The following is a 19,369-nucleotide window of genomic DNA, read 5'->3' as shown; positions in this document are numbered from 1 at the left end:
AGGGTTGGGTGTGTGGGTGGTGGGTTTTAATGTTGGGAGGGGTATTGTACTTTTTTTACAGGTAATAGAGCTGATTACTTTGGGGCAATGCCCCGCAAAAGGCCCTTTTAAGGGCTATTTCTAATTTATTATAGGATAGGGATTTTTATTATTTTGGGGGGCTTTTTTATTTAATTAGGGGGATTAGATTAGGTGTAATTAGCTTTAAAAACTTGTAATTACTTTATTATTTTCTGTAATTTAGTGGGGTTTTTTTTTCGTACTTTAGATAATTTTTTTAAATTGTATTTAATTGTATTTAGTTTAGTTAATTAATTTAATTATAGTGTAGTGTTAGGTGTAATTGTAACTTAGGTTAGGATTTATTTTACAGGTAAATTTGTATTTATTTTAGCTAGGTAGTTATTAAATAGTTAATAACTATTTAATAACTATTCTACCTAGTTAAAATAAATATAAAGTTGCCTGTAAAATAAAAATAAATCCTAAACTAGCAACAATGTAACTATTAGTTATATTGTAGCTAGCTTATGGTTTATTTTACAGGTAAGTATTTAGTTTTAAATAGGAATAATTTAATTAATGTTAGTTATTTTATTTAGCTTAATTTAAATTATATTTAAGTTAGGGGGTGTTAGGGTTAGGGACAGACTTAGGTTTAGGGGTTAATACATTTAATATAGTTGCGGCAACGTTGGGGGAGGCAGATTAGGGGTTAATAAATGTAGGTAGGTGTCGGCGATGTTAGGGAGGGCAGATTAGGGGTTCATAAAATTTAAGTAGTGTTTGCGATGTGGGAGGGTGGCGGTTTGGGGTTTTATATGTTTTTTATAGTGGTGGCGATGCCCGGTTCGACAGATTAGGGGTTCATTTTTTTTTATTGTTTACGATATGGGGGGGGTCCTCGGTTTAGGGGTTAATAGGTAGTTTATGGGTGTTAGTGTACTTTTTAGCACTTTAGTTAAAAGTTTTATGCTACAACGTTAGCCCATAAAACTCTTAACTACTGATTTTTAAATGCGGTACCAGTCTTGACAGGAGAGGCTGTACTGCTCACTTTTTGGAAGACTCGTAATATCGGCGTTATGCAAGTCCCATTGAAAATATAGGATACGCAATTTACGTAAGTGGATTTGCGGTATTACCGAGTCTGGCCAAAAAAGTGAGCGGTACACCTGTCATTTCAAGACTCGTAATACCATCGTTAGGAAAAAAGCAGCGTTGGGACCTCTTGTTCTGAAGAAGGGGCGATTCATCTCCGAAACGTCAATTAAACTTGGCACGTTTTGAAAAAATCCTGAGGCTTCACTGTTTATTGCTATATATTTATATATATATATATATATATATATATAAGTCCCAAGTGAGCCCAGCACTCTTCAACAGGTACAGCCACCGGGAAAGCACTCATCCAGATTTGATCAAACACATTCTATTTAATGTATAAACATTTTCGGGGTCACCCCCGTCCTCAGATACAAATTTGTATCTGAGGACAGGGGCGACCCCGAAAACGTTTATACATTTACATTAAATAGAATGTGTTTTATCAAATCCAGATGAGTGTTTCCGTTCTTGGACTCTCTCTCTCTATCATCTATCTATCTATCTATCTATCTATCTATCTATCTATCTATCTAATATTATATTAGATAGGTAGATAGATAGATAGATAGATAGATAGATAGATAGATAGATAGATAGATAGATAGATAGACATGCTGATAGACAGAGTGATAGATGGATAGATAGCGGGATAAATAGATAGACTAGTGAAAGAAAGAAAAAGAAAGAAAGAAAGAAAGAAAGAAAGAGAAAAAAGAAAGAGAAAGAAAGAAAGACATGGATTAGGCTCTTCAGGGATGACCCAGTTGGTATTTTAAGAACATGGACAGTATTTTTAAGGTTCAGGTAATTGTAGAAATAAAGAATAAATATAGAAATAAAATGCCCTATCATGATGCAAATTGAATAATAAATAAATGATCTTATAACATCAGATCTAACAGATTAGGTTTAGAGTTATGCCTTATAAAGCATTTTCCAAGGAATATGACGGCCCTATCTTCATGGCCTACTTTTTGACAATAGGTGGAAAGAATAAAAAAACTCTAAACAATAACCTACTCAGTGACCAACAACAACAACAACAAAAAATGACAATTGCAAATAAAAATATCTTCCAGAAAAAGCTCATTGCAACTCCGACATAGCAGAATTCACAAAGATTTGTCTCTGTGCCTCACCACATTTCTAGTTATGACTTCAGAGTAACATCACGGGTTCCACTGTGAAGGACACCGCATCACAAAACTCCTTTAAAACGTTACAGAAATCCAAACCAAAACACAAGCACCCTTTCTATAAAACTGTCCACTCCAATATATGGGATAAAGAAAACTTGAAAACAGTCAGAGATAAAAGATAAATAAAAATGAGACATCCTCTTTAAAACAGCAAGACATGACATTGAGAGATGATACTTCCCTTTATTAATTGCTCATGAGGTGTAGATGGAAATTTCTAATAATGCCCCTAGAACATTTATGGTCAGCCCCTGAAGTCATCATTCTACCCAGCGAGGCTACCTTACTGTAACATAGGTTACAATGACAAACATTTAAATAAAACATTTATCAAATGTGCTTCCTAAATTTCGCTTATGCAATGTATTGTTTTTCTACGTTGCTAGCGGTTAATATTTGCTGTGCTAGATATAGTGTATAGTGCACCTCAAACAGCAACATTAATGGCAGGAACGTCCACTAATTAAAACACTAGAAAAGATTAAGCAATACTCAATGAATCTCAAACATAATATCAGCTTCATAAAAAGGCCTCCTGTCAACTTCAAGAGTATCTATGAATCATTGAGAAAAACATGTGCTGGGTAAACCCTGGACCATAGCATGGCCTTATGGGTATTGTTTATAGCATCTGTACTGCACAAGGTTTGAATTTTATGCCTCTAATGGTTATGAAAACAAACAAATAGTGAGAATAAACTATGAGCCAATGCGGTAGGGTTACCAAGCAACAGATGCTGCTATCTATCCCCGTACTTTCCAGCTCGCTGGAAATGTAAGTTAAGAAGCAGGGGTCGTAAGACCGCTCCTCCTTAACTTGTCCACCACCTCTGAGGCGGTGGACAGCAATCAGGCCAATCGGATACGATCGGGTTTATTGACAACCCCTGCTAGCGGCCGCGAATATGTAGGGGGCGGCATTGCACAAGCATTTCACTAGAAATGCTTGTTCAATGATAAATGCTGACAGCATATGCTGCTGGCATTTATTGATGTGCAGCGGACATGATCCGATATAGCGAATCATGTCCGCTCGCACATTAATAAATCGACCCCAATGTGTTTTGTGGTTGGCGCTGCCACCTCTTAGTAAAGCTTCTGTATCCATTGACTATGTATCTTATGTACAGCCAATAAACACTGCATGGCTATATATTTTAACTCATTGTCATTCTTAAAGAGTTGGGTTTTCTAGGAAATTATTCACACACTTCCTTTATCTTAGGATATAGAACTTTAAAGTGCTTCCTGTGCTGCAAAATGAAATCACTTCCCCTGACAGCTCGTCGGCAACTGTTATTTCTGGTTGGGCGTTTTATTGCAGTAATGTGTCACTGCCGGATGTCACATCCTATTATAAAATGTAACAAGACTTGACTAATGCTTGTGGACAGACCAGGGTGGATGCGATGTTACTGCACAAATATAAATAAGAAATCAGTTTCCTTCATGTTTTCTTATAGTGACTTGATTTTATGCCAATTTATACAGCAGACAGAAAGCTATACATTTTTATTACAGACTTAGCTAAGAATCCCATTTTCTGTATTTGAACATGAAAGTGAAATTAAGAAGATTGCTCTATACATCTCCATGAAATGGGAAAAATTCACAAAATGTAAAAACGTAGATGTGGTTATTTTGCTAGATGGACAGTTCCAGATGCATTTTATACTTAAAAAAACAACAACAAAAAACTTTTCCATACATATAAAAATGTATAATTATTGTATTATTTTATTATATCATTTTCAGCAGATATACATAAAATATTTGTTTTATTTTTTAAGTTTATTCTAACACAAGCAGTCTCTCCTCTCTCTCTCACACACACACAAACACACACGTACACACACACAAACACACACGCACACACACACTTACGCACACACACTTACGCACACACGCACGCATGCGCACACACAGCATGCACGCGCACACACAGATGCACAGACATACATACACACACACATGCGCACACACACACACACACACACACACACAGATGCACAGACATACATACACACACACACAGATGCAAAGACATACATACACACACATACAGATGCACAGACATACATACACACACACGCACACACATACAGATGCACAGACATACATAAACACACACACGAACGCACACACACACACACACAGATGCACAGACATACATACACACACATTTACTTACAAATGCACTACACATACACACATATGAGCAAACACACACACACATGTACACTCATACACATACTACACATAAAATAAACACTCATATGTAAACACACTTCAAAGACATATACATGCTCACACACACTACACATATACATGCTCACACATACACTCACACACAATACACATATACATGCTCACACATACACTCACACACACTACACATACATACTCACACACACTACACATATACATGCTCACACATACAGTCACACACACTACACATATACAAGCTCACACATACACTCATACATACTACACATATACATACTCACACACACTACACATATACATACTCACACACACTACACATATACATGCTCACAGATACACTCACACACACTACACATATACATGCTCACAGATACACTCACACACTGCACATATACATGCTCACACATACACTCACACACACTACACATATACATGCTCACACATACACTCACACACACAGATGCACAGACATACATACACACACATTTACTTACAAATGCACTACACATACACACATATGAGCAAACACACACACATTTACACTCATACACATACTACACATAAAATAAACACTCATATGTAAAGACACTTAAAAGACATATACATGCTCACACACACTACACATATACATGCTCACACATACACTCACACACACTACACATATACATGCTCACATATACACTCACACACACTACACATATACATGCTTACACATACACTCACGCACTACACATATACATGCTCACACATACACTCATACACACTACACATATACATGCTCACACATACACTCAAACACTACACATATACATGTTCACACATACAATCACACACACTACACATATACAACCATTATACAAACACATGCATACATGCATACACACACACAGATACACACATGTGCACACACACAAATACATGTGCTCTCACACATACACACACATATACATACAAACATACATATACACATGCATGACCACATTATGACTCATTACTACCATTTGTAGGAATTGACAATTTTGTGGTTACATATGAAAATGTTTGACAATGTTCATTCTTTACAGTAAAATAGTATCTACTAGTTTGCTGTTCATGCATGTTTAATCTTCTGTCTTTATCCTGTGCTAGTTTATTCGTCTTCTCTCCATCTTCAAACTTCCTTCTTACCATGAGGCGTTCCCGACAATCTTCTGCTCCACCTCTGAGATTTAGAGAAGGAAATATACTTGTTACTCGTTGTGGTTTACAGGAACAACAGAAAAGTATCATGGAAGCTGAGGAACCTTATTCCCTCTTCCCAAATTATAGAAAATCCTTTCTTTCCTCCCACTTTTCAGGCCCCTGCTCCTGCCCCCAGACCCCCGGTCATTACTATGGCTGAGAGTCATCCCCCTCCCCCAATTTCCATTACCAGCCCCTTTCAGGCTGTTCCTGAGACACAGCACAATCCTGCTGTGGTTGAGGATGCAGGGATACTTCCTTCTGTCCCTCCATTAACAACCCAGCATCAGATTCATTCCAGCTCCTTTTTAAATATCTTTGCTGTGCTTCCTCCACCAGCGGCAGGTGCTGTAGCATCCCTGCTTACTTCTATTGCAGATGCAATAAAATCAGGCCAGCAATTTTCTGATATAGAGCAGCCGGCATAACAAGTTATTCCCCCAACTGCTCAGGTATTAAATGAAAATATTTTGGCACCTACTATGCTGGTATTCATAACTCACACGAGGCCTGTAGGCCTTCCAAATTTACCAAGGCTAGCTCTTCCCCCCGGGCTATCAACTCCAATGGGCCCCGATCTGACACAATTAGCTCCTCCCCCTGGGCCTGCAATACAAACATTCCTTGCTCCATCTCCCCGAGCACCTGCCCCGCTTTCTAGCCCAATTCTGGGTACCTATGCCTCTCCTGGGGTGGTGCAGATGAGCACATCTTCCTGTGAATGTGGTGGGTAGTGTATGTGAGCAAGTTGCAGGTGGGGGTCCTCAGGTCACCCCTGGGTTTCCTCTGGCTTCTGGGAAAAGTGCTCATGAATTTATTTCTATTTTGCAGGAGGTGCTTTTTGGAAAACAGATTCCCTCTACCAACCCATCACCCGTAGTCGCAACAGAACGCATCAGGACCCCTTCTTCAGCACCACTACCAGCTCCTACAGCTTCTTCTGCCGCAGCTAAAAGCATGAATACTGGAGGCACAGTTCCAGCCACTACGGCTTCACATCCCTCACCTGTGTGATGTCCCCGCAACGTCTTCCACCGGGAATGGTGAGTTACCTGCATCTAAACACCCTAGGGAACAATTATCTGACTCTTCCACCACAGACTCAGACTTAGATAGTGACACTTCATTAGGCTTAAAATCAAAAGGATAGAAGTGTATGTATAAAATGCTCAAACAAATGAAGTCAGGCCAACTTTCTAAGGATCAGAGAGTGGTGGTAGCGCTTTCTTTACTTCCCGAGCAATTGCAGGTAGCCCCAGTAGTGCTCAGCCATAAAGCAGCTATAGCGGGTGACCCTTTATCTTGCCCCATTTTTTCACTCCATGGACATCTGAAGCAAAAGATAGTTAGATTAAACTCTCCCTTGGGATCCATAGGCAGAAGTAGAGGAGTGCTGATGGGACAGGCCCTAAAAGAGTAAAAAGAACGGAAACATTTGATGAGTGGCTAAAATTCTTTAGGATACTCTCCTCATGTTACTTGGATAAGTAACCAGAACAGGGCTAAGCATTGCTAAAACATACTAATACCATCCACTGGATTTATCAACATCATAAGGATGGAGTTTGGAGAGATTATGACTCAGAGTTTAGGAGAAAAATGTCCGGGAATTCTTCCCTAAACTTTGGATCTCAGGAGATGCACTTGTGGTCCCGTTTAGGTCCTGAGAGATCTCCTTCACCTCCAGCAACCAGTAGGGGTGTAAAGGCGCGCTCTCAAATCAGAATCAGGCGTAGGGGTAGGGAATGCTGGGCCTTTCAGGAGAAAAGGTGTGACAAAGGCAGCAGCTGTCTTTACCGGCACGTATGTAAGTTTTGTGGGTCCTTTCATTTGGGTGCAGACTGCTCCAGAGGAAATGACTCCAATAGTGACAAAGCAGCAACCCGTACCTCAGCTGTGCTAAGGGCGCCCACGCCAGTGAGGGTGGATGCCCTTGAGCTGTGGTTACGCACTTATCCAAACCGCCACGTAGCAGGCTTGCTCTTGACAGGATTTAGGGATGGATTTGTGATCCCGATAAGTAAATCTGTTGTGGGTTCACACACTCATCGTAATCTTAAATCAGCATACCAACATCCCAGAGTAGTTAGGGAGAAGCTAGCTAAAGAAATATCTCTGAGAAGAGTAGTGGGCCCCTTTAGTGTACTTCCCTTTCCTGATTTGGTCATCTCTCCTTTGAGAGTGGTTCCAAAGATGGAACCGGGCAAGTTTCATCTGATTCAGCACCTCTCCTACCCCAAAGGGAGCTCAATAAACAATGCTATTGACCCTGAGTTTAGCTCAGTTCATTACCAGTCATTTGACAAGGCTCTTGACTTGGTCCGTGGTGTGGGTAGAGGTGCTTTGTTAGCGAAACTGGATATTGAAGCAGCTTTTCATCTGTTGCCTTTGCATCCTAGTTCCTTCCCTGTTATGGGATGTAAATTCGAAGGTAGTTATTATGTAGACAGATGTTTACCTATGGGTTGTGCTGTCTCTTGCTCACCATTTGAATGTTTTAGCACCTTCTTGCATTGGGCAGTGGCCAAGCTAGTGGGAGGGGATCCCATAGCACACTACCTAGATGATTTTCTCCTGGTGGGGGAAAAAGGTATGGACAGGTGTATTCAGCTCATGGCGGAAATGAGAGGCCTCATGTCCCAGCTTGGTGTTCCTCTAGCAGAGGATAAAACCCAGGGACCATGCACTAAATTGACCTTCTTAGGCATCGAAATAGACACCTTTCAGATGGTATGCAGGCTTCCCTTAGATAAGGGTCTGTTTGTGCGGCTGTTTCCAAAAAATATTTATCTTTGAGGGACCTTCAATCTCTCCTCAGTTTGTTGAATTTCGCTTGCAGGGTGATCCCCATGGGAGGATTTTCAACAGAAGACTAGAGAGTCACCTTAAGGGCAACCCCAGGGTATCGGATAGAATAGGGGTTTCTAAAGACATGGTGGATGACTTGAAGGTTTGGGAGGCATTTTTGATACATTTTAATGGGATCAGTGTGTGGCGATCTAACCCAGTATCTAGCCAGATCCTGCATGTTTACTGACGCAACAGGGTCTTATGGGTACGGGGTTTATGTTTAAGAGGAATGGTGTGCAGGGCCCTGGACCATAGTATGGAGTTAATTTGGCCTCACCAGGAACTTCATGTTGCTTGAAATATTTCCCATTGTCATGACAGTCGAGCTTTGGGGACCGTGGTTGCAGAATAAGTCAGTAGTTTTTTGACAGACAACTTCAGTGTTGTACATTTTATTACCAGGCTTTCTGCATTCTCTGTAACCGTGGTGAGACTGCTGATGCATTTGGTTTTAAGATGCCTTCAGCTTAAAAGTCACTTCCAGGCTAACCATGTCCCAGGGGTTAATAATGTTCTAGTAGATGCCCTGTCTAGGCTGACTTTTAGGAAATTAGCGGATTCTTCAGTTAGCTCTCAGGTGATGTTGGCGTGTATGCAAGCGGCAGGTTTGTGCAAGGGTGCGGTCCAGTCCCGTCTGGCGGCTCTGTAATTTTGCTTTAAACTTTTGGGAACCCAAGACTCCTAAAGGTTGGGGTCGCTTGCAGTTAAAAAAGGGTGACATTAGGGAGCCCATTACGCGAGACCGACTTGAGAGGCTGGTGGCGGTTTTACACAATATTTGTAGAACAGACCATGAGGTTTTGCTTTTCAAGGCAGCCTTTGTCTTGGCATTTGCGGGGGCCCTACGAATTAAGAAATTAATATCCTCTTCCAAAAAGCATTTAAATAAGGGGGTGCAGTTAGATCACTTTAGGATTTATCCTTCTTCCGTTTTGTTCTTCATCCCAAAATCTAAAACTGATCATGAGGCCAGAGGAGCATGGCTCACTTTCCCAGCTCAAGGGGATGCTTGCTGTCCTTTAGCCACACTATCAGCATATTGGCAGTGCAGGTCATCGGGGGTGGACAGTTTCTGGTGCATGAGAATGGTGCTGCTCTTTCTCTTTATCAGTTCCGTAGGATTTTGGCGCAAGCTGTGGAGAAGTCCAGCCTTGACCCCACTAGAATATCCCTCCATTCCTTTAGGTTTGGGGTGGCCACTAATGCTGCTCTTCATGGGGCAACAGCGCATGCTATTCAGCAATTGGGGCGGTGGCGCTCCAATTCGCTTTGAGTTGTATGTTCGCCCAGTATAGGTTTGCAATCATTTGGGCAGGTAGAATTGTGGTTTTTCCTTGGGTCCAGGTTCAGTTGGTTTACACTTTGTTAGTATGGCTGTTAATTTTGGTTTTTTTTTAGGTGCGGCAAGGCTGCATCGAGAGTATGGATCGTGGGCCACTCTTTCATCCATTGGGTGGCGATCCATGCCCTCACTAAGGCCAGGGGGCAGAATTTGGGTTTTCCCACATCTAGGGTTTCCATTCGTTGGTTAGGATTTAGGGGTATGTGTTGGCCTGGCTCCCTAGTGTCCTCACTGATGCCCACAGACATTGGGGTAAACCCCACATTATTATAATCCACCTAGGAGGAAATGATATGGGCGCCATCCCTTCATTAGAGCTAACCAAGATCATTCAATCTGACTTGGGCTGGATTAGGGCCTGGATCCCTGGGGCTACCATTAGGTGGTCTAATGTGATATCCAGATGTCAGTGGTGCTCTATGGGGTCCTCTGGTGCTGCATATAGAGTCAGGAAGAAGTTAAACCGGTATGTGGGTGCTTCTGTCACTGGTTCCCAGGGCTTCGTGGTATGGCACAATGCCATTACAGCCGTCAAGTGGGAGCTGTATAGGCCAGATGGAGTTCACCTAACAGACGCAGGGTTAGATATGTTTCTAGGGGATTTAATGAGGGCTCTCGCTCCCTTCCTGTAAGTCAGGTTTGGTGGGTGGCAGCAAGTGATACCTGAGATGCTATCCCTTGTGGCCGGAGGTAGTGGCCAGGAGCGCACGGAGATGGTGAATGGGGGAAGTGATGGCCAGGCTGATGAGGGGGGGCAAATCTTTAGTTAGCTGGAGTGATCCTCCCTCTGGGTAGGTAGGCCAGGATAACTTGGAACACCCCTAGGGGCATCTCCATCCGAGCAGAGTTACCCTGCTGTTGTCTAGATCGGGCCGCTGAACTCTTCAGTCCAGAATATGTGTTGGCCCCAGCTCCCTAGTGTCCTCACTGATGCCCACAGACTTTGGGGTAAACCCCACATTATTATAATCCACCTAGGAGGAAATTATATGGGTGCCATCCCTTTATTAGAGCTAACCAAGATCATCCAATCTGACTTCAGCTGGATTAGGGCCTGGATCCCTGGGGTTACCTTTGGGTGGTCTAATGTGATAGCCAGACGTCAGTGGTGCTATATAGGGTCCTCTGGTGCTGCATATAGAGTCAGGAAGAAGTTAAACCAGGATGTGGGAGCTTCTGTCACTGGTTCCCAGGGCTTCGTTGTACGGCACAATGCCATTATGGCCGACAAGCGGAAGCTGTATAGGACCGATGGAGTTCACATAACTGGCACAGGGTTAGATTTGTTTCTAGGGTATTTAACGAGGGCTCTCGCTTCCTTCCTGTAAGTCAGGTTGGGTGGGTGGCAGCAAGTGATACCTGAGATGCTATCCCTTGTGGCGGGAGGTAGCGGACAGGAGCGCACGGAGATGATGAACGGGTGGAGTGATGGCCAGGCTGATGGGGGGGGGGGCGATTCTTCAGTTAGCTGGAGTGACCCTCCCTCTGGGTAGGTAGGCCAGGAGAACTCGGAACACCCCTAGTAGCATCTCCATCCGAGCAGAGTTACTCTGCTGTTGTCTAGATCGGGCCGCTGACTTCTTCAGTCTGGGGTTGGTCTTAGCTTCTCATTTGCCGCAATCTGTTTATAGTCTGTCTGGTATTTATTTATTTATTTCTAAGCTAATATGTTTATAAAGGGGACCAGTGATGATCCAAATTTTCCCAAACTAAGTGTCTGTCTTCATTATAAGGTTACCCCTTGTGGGTCTGTTAAGTTAGTACATAGAGTTATAAAAATGATGGGTTATTCTTTCCCCTCCTTCCTGGGAACGACATGGTAAACCTTTAATCCCGTATGGATGTACATGAAAACAATTTGATCAACACCTCTTAACTGAAACTTTGTTTTAGTCATTTTTTTGATAGCAGACACGGAACAGCTGGCACATAAAGTCTGAGGGGATACGCCTACCCTTTATCAGGTAACCAGTGAAGTTTAGGTGTCTCAGCAAAATGTTACCTGATGCATAATAACAATAACTTTTGTTCTGGAATAATGTCATTATAGTTGTACAAATCTAACAGTAGCTGCACCACATTAGTGCCCTGCATTTCTCTGTCTTCACAGTGTGATGAAAATTTGATTTTCGTTTTGTTTTAACCAAATCAATATCCAAATGAAAGTACAAATAAAAATAAATAAAACTAAAAGATACTGACGTCAGTAGTCATTAATTTACTTTATTTTTTTAAAGAGGTTAATAGCTACCTTAGAGCTTTACGCTCTCCTTGCTCTCCAGAGCACATTAAGGTAAGTACTGTAGCTACAGGTGATATCTTAGCGCTCTCCATGCTCTCCAGAGCACATTAAGGTAAGTATTGTAGCTACAGGTGATACCTTAGCACTCTCCATGCTCTCCAGAGCACATTAAGGTAAGTATTGTAGCTACAGGTGATATCTTAGCGCTCTCCATGCTCTCCAGAGCACATTAATGTAATTATTGTAGCTACAGGTGATACATACCTTAGACATGCTCTCCATGCTCCCCAGAGCACATTAATGTAAGTATTGTAGCTACAGGTGATACTTACCTTAGCGCTCTCCTTGCTCTCCAAAGCACATTAAAGGGACAGTTTACTCAAAAATGTTCTCCCCTTTAATTTGTTCCCAATGATCCACTTAACCTGCTGGAGTGTATTAAATTGTTTACAAGTATTTCTATTACCCTTATATTGGTATTTGAAATAGTTTATTTAGCCTGTTGTATCCCCACCCATCCTGAAAATTTTAGGCCTCAAGGCCAAGTGATAGATAAGCTCTGTAAACACAGCCAGTAGAAGAAATTACACTCCCAGTGGGTTATAGAAGAGATAAGGCAATACAATGTTAATTTTCCATTGTTCTCACTTAAAGTATTGGTGATTGGTTTATGGACAGATATAAGATAAAGAAACAGCTATATTTACACAATGTGATAATGTAATGAGATCTGATTATACCGACAAGCTCAACCCATTTTATTAGGTTGTGGCTTCAAAACACAAAATCAGCTAATTCATATACACAAATAAACCTTAAAAAAACAAATCTCATACATTTTATACTCTGCAGCTGGTATAAAAAAAGTAATTGGAAGTACATTAAGGAAAAAACTATTTTATAGTATACTGTCCCTTTAAGGTAAGTACTGTAGCTACAGGTGATACTTACCTTAGCGCTCTCCTTGCTCTCCAGGGCACATTAAGGTAAGTACTGTAGCTACAGGTGATACCTTAGCGCTCTCCTTGCTCTCCAGAGCACATTAAGATAAGTACTGTAGCTACAGGTGATACTTACCTTATAGCTCTACTTGCTCTTCAGAGCACATTAAGGTAAGTACTGTAACTACAGCTGATACTTACCTTAGTGCTCTCCTTGCTCTCCAGAGCACATTAAGGTAAGTATTGTAGCTACAGAGAAATTACACTAGACAATTTGGGACTGGAAGGGGAGGAGCCACATGATCATGGCGTACAGCTGAGCCACACGATAGTGGAGCGGAACAGAGCCCTGAGAAGGGAATAGGACTAAGTCAAACACCCCCAGATCTAACAAGTCTCCGATTGCCTGGTCCAGCCGGCTGCTGAAATTCTGCTGGGCAGTTGGCAAGTCAGTAACATCACGGACGAGTTTCCAGTCCTACATACAAGGATGTCCTTGGCCCTGAGTCTGGGCCAGTTGTAGGAGAAAGGACAGCGTAAGCGGTGAGACGGAGCGCAGCCTGTGCACAGAGGAAGCCACACGAGCAGCAGTGCTACATGAGGATATACCCCAGGAGGCACCTTAAAACACAGACAGTGCTGCTGAGAACAGCCAGAGGAAGTGCTGCAAGTGGTGAGTGAGACCTATGGTCAAATACAGCTCACATAGCACACAACTAAAAGCAGCTAAAATGGTGGACTGGGAGGACGGACTATCTAGAAATAAGAGCTTACAACCAAAAAAGGGGTCCTGAAAGGGTAAAAGGGGAAAACATTGTGTGTCAAAACCACCCCCCCCCCCCCCAAAAAAAAAAAAAAAAAATAAAAAATAAAAAAAAATTGGAGAAATATATCACTATAAATAAAAATAAATCACCTGCTATGCCATCTAAAGTTAGAGACAAAAAGATCAAACCAGGGATCGATAACGCAAATGAAAGCGTCCTGGAACCAAATATTAGTTTGCAAAATATAGACTCCCAAGAGTTGATTAAGCAGATAGCTGACTTAATGTTACCACAGTTTGAACAGGTCAAAAATGAGATATTATTGCTATCACAGAAGGTCAAACAAGTTTCTAATAGATTGTTGGAAGCAGAAAATAAAATATCTGACTTGGAAGATGCTATGGTTAGACAAGAGCTTACAATTAAAGACCAGGCTAGTAAAATACCTCACATTCAAAACAAAATAGAAGAGCTAGAAGATGGCTCAAGACTAAAAAATGTGAGAATTATTGTTGTGCCAGAGTCACAGAGTTGCAGATTCAAATAGAGGGCATTTCTTTGACTTTGTGTAATGTGTATGGTCCTAGCGGTCTGGATAGGGATTTTTGGCAAGATCTACAAGTTAAACTGGTGAGTTATAGTGCTAAAAATATTATAAGAGCTGGAGATTTAAACATGGTGATGTACCCAACTCTTGATAGATTAAAACCTGCATTAAACAAAAATAGTATACAAGAAACAAACAGCTAGATTACGAGTTTGGCGTTATGAGTGAAAAAGCAGCGTTATGCTTCATAACGCTGCTTTTTCCCTAATGCCGCTTTTACAAGTCTTGCAGGTATAGGTGTACCGCACTTTTTTTTGGCCGTGATGCAACGTCAGTACCTCTCTTTTAAAAAAGTCCTTTTTTCAATGGGACTTCCATAGCGCCAGTATTACGAGTTTTGCCTGGGAGGCCAAAAAGTGAGCGGTACACTCTATACTGACAAGATTCGTACCACAATCTAAAGTCAGTAGTTATGAGTTTTACGTTACAAAGCTGTAGTATAAAACTCATAACTAAATTGTTAAAAAGCACACTAACGCCTATAAACTACCTATTAACCCCTAAACCGATGCCCTCCCACATCGCAAACACTAAAATAAAATGATTAAAAATCTGTCGCTCCGGACATCGCCGCCACTTAAAAATGTATTAACCCCTATTCCTCCGCTCCCCGACATCGTCGCCACTATAATAAAATTATTAACCCCTAAAACGCCGCCCTCCTACATCAAAAACACTATTTAAATATAATTAACCCCAAATCTGCCGTCCGCCCACTCCGCTGCTATAATAAACCTATTAACCCCTAAACCTAACCCTAACAGAAACCTAACCCTAACACCCCCTAACTTAAATATAATTAAAATAAATCTAAATAAAACCTACTATTTTTAACTAGCTAATTCCTATTTAAAACTAAATACTTACCTATAAAATAAACCCTAAGCTAGCTACAATATAACTAATAGTTACATTGCAGCTAACTTAGGTTTTATTTTTATTTCACAGCTAAGTTTGTATTTATTTTAACTAGGTAGACTAGTTAGTAAATAGTTATTAACTATTTACTAGCCACCTAGTTAAAAAAATACAAATTTACCTGTAAAATAAAACCTAACCTGAGTTACACTAACACCTAACATTACAATAAAATTAAATAAATTAAATTAACAAAATACATTTATCTAAATTACAAAAAAAATAAACACTAAATTACACAAAATATGAAAAGAAATTATCAATAATAAAAACGAAAAATAAAAAAACCCTAGCCTACACTAAACTGCCAATGACCCTTGAATGGGCATTTTGCGGAGCATTGCCCCAAAGAAATCAGCTCTTTTACCTGTAAAAAAAATAAAAACAACCCCCAAACAGTAAAATCCATCACCTACACAACCAACCCCCCCCCCCCAAATAAAATCCTATCTAAATAAACCTAAACTAACAATTGCCCTGAAAAGGGCATTTGGATGGGCATTGCCCTTAAAAGGGCATTTAGCTCTTTTACATTGACCAAACCCTAAGCTAAAAATAAAACCCACCAAGTAAACCCTTACAAAAACCTAACACTAACCCCTGATGATCCACTTACAGTTTTTGAAGACCGGACATCCATCCTCATCCAGGCGGCAGAAGTCTTCATCCAAGCAGGCAGAAGTCCTCCTCAAAGCCAGCAGAAGTCTTCATCCAAGTGGGCAGAAGTCTTCATCCAGATGGCATCTTCTATCTTCATCCATCCGGCGCAGAGCAGGTCCATCTTCAAGACATTCGGCGTGGAGCATCCGCTTCTTTCCATGGCTGTTGAAGAATGAAGTTTGCCTTTAAATGACATCATCCAAGATGGCGTCCCTTACATTCCGTTTGGCTGATAGATTTCTATGAGCCAATAGGAATTAAGAGGGAAAAAATCCTATTCCAATAAGCCAATAGAATGCAAGCTCAATCCTATTGGCTGATTTACTTACAAATAGCTTACAAGCATCATTGCAGGTTTTATTTTACAGGTAAGTAAGTATTTAGTTTTAAATATGAATTATTTAGTTATTAATAGTAAGTTTTATTTAGAATGATTTTAATTATATTAAAGTTAGGGGGTGTTAGGGTTACATTAAGGTTAGACTTAGGGTTATATATTTATTTAGTGATGTGGTAGGCCAGAGGTTTAGGGGTTAATAACTTTAGTATAGTGGCGGGGGCGACATTGGGGTGGCAGATTAGGGGTTAATAAATGTATGTAGGTGGTGGCAACGTTGGGGGTGGCAGGTTAGGGGTTAATAAGTGTAGGTAGGTGGCGGCGACTTTGGGGGCAGCAGATTAGGGGTTAATAAGTGTAATGTAGGTGTCGGAGATGTCAGGGGTGGCAGATTAGGTGTGTTTAGACTCAGGGTTTATGTTAGGGTGTTAGTTTTAAACATACATTTTTTTTCCCCCATAGACATCAATGGGGTTGCGTTACGTTGCTTTACGCTCCGCAATCGCAGGTGTTAGGCTTTTTTTTAGCCGGCTCTCCCCATTGATGTCTATGGGGAAAGTGTGCACGAGCACGTCAAAACACTGCTTGTATTTGGTTGAGGTATGGAGCTCAACGCAACCGTATCGACAACACAAGCCGTTTTTTTGCAAACCTGTAATAGCAGCGCTATTAAAGGTGAGTGGTGAAAATAACTTGCAAGTTATTAGCGAGCCAGCCATAACGCAAAACTCGTAATCTGGCTTAAAGCTCCTTAAACATTTTTAAGACTTAAAGATATATGGAGAATACAGAATCCAGATACAAGGTTGTTCTCGTGTGAATCACAGAGTCATAAAACAATGTCTAGTATTGATGCGTTCTTGGTGTCTGAAAATGTATTAGGCACAGAAATATCAACTGATATCAAATAAAGTATACTCTCTGACCATGCATCATTATGTCTTGACCTGTAAACCAAGACCCTTAAGCACCAAAATTTTAATAAATTCTATTTCTCGACATATCTAACTTCATACACACATTTTAAAGATTGGTTGAGACAGAGGTGGAGGGAATTTTCCTTATTTAACCATGAATGTAAAAACAAAAGTGAAATATTTTGGGAAACATTCAAATCAGTGATAAGGGGGGAAATAAAGGCATATCTAGTTGGCAAAAAACGCGAAGCTCGGGCCAAAGAACAGCAGACTTCAAATCGTTTATGGAATTGCTTCAATGCATACATTAGTGACCCATCTAAAAATTGTTGGGATAAATACATAAGCGCAAAGAAAGAGAGAGAGATTTTACTTAGCCAAAAAAATGAGACAAGAAGAGTTAAGATCTAGAGCCTTCTTTTACAGACATTCTGGGAAAGTGGGAAAATTCTTGGCAAAATTAGTAAAACTTAAAAAGAAAAAACAATACATTGAAGCAATTAAAATAGGGGATAAAAGATTTTCAGATATTCAGGATATCAGCAAACATATATTTGAATATTTTCAAAAAGTGTATTCAGAAGGGAACAGTTGCCCAAACGCGAAAGCACGTTTTTGGGAGCAAGTGTGAGTACCTAAAATAACAAAGGAAAGCCTGGAGCTTCTAAATATGCCTATATCACAGGAGGAAATAAGACAAACTATAAAAGTGACTGCAGCAAATAAAGTACCTGGCCCTGACCAGATACCAATTGAACTTTACAAAATAATAGCAGAGGAGTTAATACCAACACTAGAAGCATTATTTAACACAATTGTTTTACAAGGAGAATTATATTCAAAATACTTTACTGCGTCAACCATTTCATTGATATTAAAAAAGATAAAAATCCTGAAGATTTAAGTGCTTACAGACCAATTTAGTTATTGAAAGACAATTACAAATTGCTTACAAGCATCATTGCACAAAGACTTAAAAATGTAATGGACCCACTAATACATAGAGATCAGGTAGGCTTTATGCAAGGGAGAAACTCAACAATGAATTTGAGGAAATTGCATCTAATCATTGATTATTATTGGCAAAAATTGAATAGGAAGAGAATATTACCCAAAACGGATTTTGCTATTATAACAATAGACGCTGAAAATGCATTTGATATAATTTCGTGGGATCATCTCTTTACAGTAATTCAGCAATTTGGGATTACCGGTAATTTCCTTGAATTTATTCAGATTATTTATAAAAGTCCAAATGCAAATATCATAATAAATAGATGTACTACACCTAACTTCTTGCTACAGAAAGGTACGAGACAGGGGTGTCCCCTGTCCCCCTATTTATTCTACTTAGCAATTGAACCACTTGCTATTCATTTAAGAAAAGAGCTAGAGAGTATACGGTTAGGGAAAAGGAAAATTACGCTATTTTTATATGCAGATGAGTTGCTAATTTTCATAGCATACTCCAAAAAAAATATACCTATTTTAACCCAAATCTTAGGAAATTTTAGCCCTTTTTCAGGCTATAAAGTGAATATAGCAAAGTCTGAATTTTTTTTGATTTATAAAAACAAAAATAGTTATAAAAATTGTCCTTTTAAAGAAACAAGGGAGGAAGTTAAATATTTGGGGATTAAATTTGCTAAAACCCCTAATGACTGGTATGCATTAAATTATCCAGGTATATTTGGAAACATTTTTACTGATTTCTATAACTGGTTAAAATTCCCCCTATCTTTGTCAGGGAAAGTCAATTTGATTAAAATGGTCTTGTTCCCCAAGGTGCTATACTTGCTACAGAATTTACCACTATACATTAAATGTAGAGATTTAGTAGAATTCAAGCAAAAGTGTGTGAAGTTTTTATGGAACGGAGGGCGTTAGCCCTTAAAAGAATGATGAATTACAGGAAAGAGGGAGGTATGTCTTCTCCTGACCTAGAATTATACAATGTAGTATGCATGGGGAAAATTGTGATGGATTGGTTGACAGAAGCGGAATACTATACAATTTTAGGGCTAGAAGAACAAAT

The sequence above is a fragment of the Bombina bombina genome, chromosome 10 (assembly GCF_027579735.1).
Source record: "Bombina bombina isolate aBomBom1 chromosome 10, aBomBom1.pri, whole genome shotgun sequence".
NCBI classification, from domain to species: domain Eukaryota; kingdom Metazoa; phylum Chordata; class Amphibia; order Anura; family Bombinatoridae; genus Bombina; species Bombina bombina.
Note: the sequence above shows the minus strand (reverse complement) of the source record.